Source organism: Pseudorasbora parva, chromosome 18 (assembly GCF_024679245.1).
Source record: "Pseudorasbora parva isolate DD20220531a chromosome 18, ASM2467924v1, whole genome shotgun sequence".
NCBI lineage: Eukaryota > Metazoa > Chordata > Actinopteri > Cypriniformes > Gobionidae > Pseudorasbora > Pseudorasbora parva.
In genome coordinates, this window is record NC_090189.1 from 27,321,624 (window position 1) to 27,327,625 (window position 6,002).

Sequence of the window (6,002 nt, forward strand, 5' to 3'; positions counted from 1 at the left end):
GTCACACCTGTTTCTTTCTGTTTTGCTCTGCCTAACCATCACCGTATTGCTCCTACTTTCCATGTATCACGGCTCAAGCCCGCTAGTGGTCTGAATGAGGAAGGACAGGAGGTGTCTGGTGATCAGAGTCCTCTTCCCATCATGGTGGATGTCTACTAGACCTATTCCAGACGCCAGGGGAGAATTCTCCAGCATTTGGTCGATTGGGAGGGGTATGCTCTGGGGGAGTGTTCTTGGGTCAATGCAGATTACATTTTGGACCCCAACCAGAATTCCACCAAACCCATCCGGATAAGCCAGCTCCTCGACCACGTGGGAGACCTCAGCATTGCCTGCTTATTCTAAGATAAGTGATTAATGGGGCAAAGGTAAAAGACATGACTAATTATAGACAGGGGAACACTGGATCCAAAATCACCCCCTTTACATACATTATTTGAAGGGACAGCCATTTTTAGTGGTGTCTGAAATCATAGTAGACGTTTTTTTAAGTGCACTCATTCAATCCGACATTGCACTGAAATAACAAGCGTACAGCCGCTGTACACAACAGCTGTCCGAAATCACTCACTCACTCATTTTCAATCACTTCCTAAAGTGAACTACATTAGTGGACTAATGTAGGGAATAGTGAATGAGGGTTTAGGGGGTGATTTTTGGATTCAGCCTATGAAACATAAAAACAGCAGACAAGTTACAGAAACGTCCTTTCTACTCGTTGGTATTTTTACCTGTCAAGCAGAAGCAAAGCGAGCTTGACATGCGTATTCATACACTGAAACTCTCAGCTCCCTCCAGTGATGAAATACTTTGCCAGTATTTACTCTCGTTTTGACTCTTTTTTTTTGTTCTGTTGCTTTTTGGGCTCCTAATGTACCCTTCCTTTTCCTTTTAGGACATTTGGCAGAACAAGGCGGTGTTGATCTTGATAGATGGGAAACCACCCGGTTAACAATTTTTGGTTCCCAGAAAGTTCTGGACATGTTAGTTTCTGGTTCCAAGGACATTCCCAGAACAAACGTTATAATGTTCCCTGTTAGTTAGCCAGGAATGTTTTCTTAATGTAAATAGAACGTTCGCTTTAGGTTATAAAATAAAACCCAAAATAACCTGCAAGGAACATTCTCTTTAGGTTATAAAAATAAAACCTAAAAATAACCTGCAGTGAGGTTACGAAAAAGAACCAAAAGAGAACGTTCCCAGAACATTTTTATTTAGTTTCCCCCAAAAAATAACCAAACGGGAACCATATGGGAACATTAGGGGAACGTTCTGTGTTTACTGGGAAGTGTGCCATGCACACAAGTCCTGAAAAGTGAAGTTGTATGGCTGGATCACCACCAGGTGGCTGATTGCAGTATAGGTCATAAACTCCACCCTCTCCATGTAATGTAATGGGACATAAGACAAACTAAACATTTGAATTACACTTCAAAAAAATTGGTTTCTGTCATCATAAGCAGTTTTTATCACGCTGAAATTAAATACGTTTGGTTTTAGTTATTTGATGCCATATAAACGGGGGTGTGACATCACGATTGAGAGGCGAGAGAGGAAATGCACGCCCGTAAACACTGCTCTCAAGCAGCAGATCCAGTCGTCCGTGAACACTTCTGCGAACGCCGCGCTCCACTTCATTCCTCCACTTTGACATTAAGCGACTTCAACGCTTCAGCACAGCATTCCGGGAAGGCAGCGCTGCATTTGAACCGATTTGAACGCAGAAATGCTTCAGTCGCATCGCAAAGTGGATCTCCACACTCCAAGAAGTGTGTTTTTGATGGAGCCGTCCCAGCGATAAAGGTTCGGTCCTGCTTTGGAAGCCGGCGGTGAGTAAAACTGCTTCAAATGTCTGTGCTGTTGGCTATCGTCGCGTGAGTAAACATCAGTAAACGACACGATCGCGTGCTTCGTCATTCAAATGCGCTAACGGACTTCATCGCTGTTCTATGTATAACGTTACACTACTCTGACGTGCAAAACCGTTTTGCTTGCTACTGCTAAGGTTTAGTCGCATACAATAGTCCATAAACCGAATCATGTCCTCATAAACTACGAGTAAAGACACACAAATGTTGACAGGCCACTAAATACAGTACATACCACAGAGACGGACGTCCTGCTGTTTCTATTCCAGCCTCCGAATTAGATTATGGATCATATCTATTAGCCTGAGATCGATAGCAAGGGTTTCTCGTCACCGCTTTGCGCATTCGCCTTGCGCATTCGTCATTCTTTAGCTCTGCCCACTCGATACGCCTCCAGGCGCTCGTTTTTTTCCGGAAAGACTCGGTACAGCCCATATTTCTTTTACAAATATAATAAAACTAAAGACTTTTCGGAGATATGAAGGATGCAATACTACTCTATAGGTACTCAAGATTGACATGAGATTGACTGAAACTGAGTGTTTCACCCCCCCCCCCCCCCCCCTTTAACTTTCATTTCTGAGTTGTTCTGCATAAAGTACATAATGAGCAGTTTTGCAGTAAACTGTATTTACCGATTATGCAGGAATTAGGGTGAAGTTCACTACTGCGCAGAATCAAGATGTCAGCGCCATATTGGGACATTGCCGCCTTTACTTACTATAATGGGAGAGAGTGAAGCTTTATATGGACTTCATATAGGATGAAAGCCCCTTCTGACTGGTTAAACAATCTGACCGCAGCCCACATAACATTTAAACAGATTTATACTCTTTACAGAGACAATGGTGGTTCTTATTTCGAGCATTTTCTACAATTGCTGAATTTAACGAAAAATCGCATGTTTATTTAAGCAAGGATTATTATTGTCTGTGTTCAACAGACTTGTTGATGGATCAACCTTTGAAAGGATAATGCTGACCAGAGCATAAGGGTTCTGTAGTATATCCATTGAGCCTAACAGACTGAGAGACCTAATATTAGTATGAGTCAATTTAACAGCCAACAGCATAAGGGCCAAAGAAGCAGATGGAGCTCACTGTGTCATTAGAATCACAAAACTTGAAGAAATTAAGTTTTATCGATCTCCTTGGTATAGACAGTGCCAGCCATGGGCATATTTGGTAAAAATGACTCGGCTGGACGAAGAAAAAACATTTTAAAATGTAGTTTAGGATCAGTATTAAGGCCCTCAGTGTAAAGCCAAGTGAATTCTAAAGTGATCATACCTTAAAAATGGGCCGTCCCAAGAGATTGTGTCTGAAAAAGTTTTTTTTTTTTTTAGCAAGGATAATTGTTTTGGTCGTTATAACCAGCCTACAGACTCGCGGAGAGAATTTAGAAAGTGTCCCAACGGCTCAAACCTTGCATTAAAACTAATAAAGTCAATCCAAGGATAAACCTAACTGAATAGCAACTTCAGATTTAAGGCAGAACAATTATATAGTGATGGTCTAACAGCCTATTGTGGATTCTTACTGCAGAGAAACACCAACATCCATCCATCCATCCATCCATCCATCCGCATATGCCTGTCTAATTCTTTGTCTAGCTCTCAATTTGTTTTGTCTAGTGTGTAACATTTTCACTGTAATAGTCAGGTGTTTTTTTCTTCTTATTGCCTCAGGGACAGGTAAAGAGTAGATATTGTTTTGATACTTTTGATATTTTCCACACTGTGCATATGATCATGATTATGTCTGTCTATGATTATCTCTCTCAGGTTCTCGGCGATACATAATTTGTAGCACTTGGCTGTCTTATTGACAAAGTTTAAACAAATTATGACTGACATGACTTATTCATCTCAGTGCTGCAGATGTTTGCCGCATTGCTACCCAAGACTGACTGTTTATGCTCCCTGTGATGATCGTTTTGCAGGAGGGTTTGTCTCCATGGTAATTGCATTAAATCACAATGGAACTGCAGGGAAATGCCTGTTTACACATTCATTCAGACTGTCAATTTGAGGGTTTTGTAGACAATATAATACATATTCATTGGTGTCTGGTAAAACACACTGTAATCTTACAAAACTTTGTACACATTCTTTCTACAGGATCCTTTGTAAACTTATAGTGTCATGTGATTTTGGTTTTATATGACACCTCTATCTATCTATCTATCTATCTATCTATCTATCTATCTATCTATCTATCTATCTATCTATCTATCTATCTATCTATCTACACACACACACACACACACACACACACACACACACACACACACACACACACACACACACACACATATATATATATACATATATATATACATGTATATATATACATACACACATATACACTATATTGCCACAAATTTTGGGATGCCAGGCTTTACATGCACATGAACTTTAATGACATCTCATTCTGTGGGGTATGAGTTGGCCCACCCTTTGCAGCTATCACAGCTTTAACTCTTCTGGGAAGGCTTTCCACAAGGTTTAGGAGTGTGTTTATGGGAATGTTTTCTAGAAGGGCATTTGTGAGGTCAGGCACTGATGTTGGACGAGAAGGCCTGGCTTGCAGTCTCCGCTCTATTTCATCCCAAAGGTGTTCTATCGGGTGAGGTCAGGACTCAGCCAGTCAAGTTCCTCCACACCAAACTCACTCATCCATGTCTTTATGGACCTTGCTTTGTGCACTGGTGCGCAGTCATGTTGGAATAGGAAGGGGACATCCCCAAACTGTTCCTACTGTTTTGGCAGCATGACATTGTACAAGATATCTGAAGCATTTAGAGTTCTATATGCTGGGTTAAGTATGCTGAAGCATTTAGAGGTCCTTTCACTGAAACTACGGGGCCAAGCCCAACCACTGAAAAACAACCCCACACCATAATCCCACCTCCCCCAAACTTGGCACAATGCAGTCAGGCAAGTACCGGTTTCCTGGCAACCACCAAACCCAGACTCTTCCATCAGGTGCCAGACAGAGAAGCATGATTCGTCACTCCAGAGAACACGTCTTCAATGCTCTAGAGTCCAGTGACAGCATGCTTTACATCACTGCATCTGACGCTTTGCATTGCACTGGGTGATGTAAGGCTTGGATGCAGCTGGTCTATGCACTGTTCTTGAGCTAATCTGAAGGCCATATGAAGCTTGGAGGTCTGTAGCTATTGACTCTGCAGAAAGTTGCCGACTTCTGCACACTGTGTGCCTCAGCATGTGCTGACCCCGCTCTGTGATTTTATGTGACCCTATCACTTTGTGGCTGAGTTGCTGTTGTTTCCAATTGCTTCCACTTTAATATAATACCACTAACGTGGAATATTTAGTAGTTAGGAAATTCCAAGAATGGACTTATTGCACAGGTGGAAACCTATCACGGTACCACGCTTGAATTCACTGAGCTCCTGAGAGCGACCCATTCTCTCACAAATGTTTGTAGAAGCTTCTGCATGCCTAGGTGCTTGATTTAATACACCTGTGGCCATGGAAGTGATTGAAACACCTAAATTCAAGGATTTGAAGGTTTGTCCCAATATTTTAGGCAACATATTGTGTGCGTAATTTTTTATATATTCATGACATAGGCCTATGTTATTCTATAAAACCCATTTAGTATGTGTTACAGGAAAAAAGAGAGGATTTCATAACCACTGAGAAGCAAAAAAAAAAAAAAAAAAATTCACAATCAGCCATATGAAACGTGCACTCCATCTGCTGGGTGAAGCACATCAGGGCAGACATCACTAACAGTCTGGGGAAAATTTTTGAAGTAGGCTATAAAATTAAAGCTGAAGTGTCATTTTACTATCTTAAAATCTCCTGCCCCAGTTTAATATGTAGAAACTACTGCAAGAAAGGCATTTAGAGGTTGGTTTCCTAGAAATGACTGTAATCATAACTGCTGTTGGTCCGAGCATCCTGACATAGCAACAAACTACAACCAATGCAATGAGTTAGGGGGTGTGACTTTGTTCAACCAATGGAAGATGTCCAGTTAAAACTTTTGTAGCACTCAATACTAAAATAATTGATAGGATGTCCCTGTTGCACGTGTTGTTACCTACATGACGTGCTTTAACATTAACATCGAAACCAAGAATAAACACAAAACACCAAGA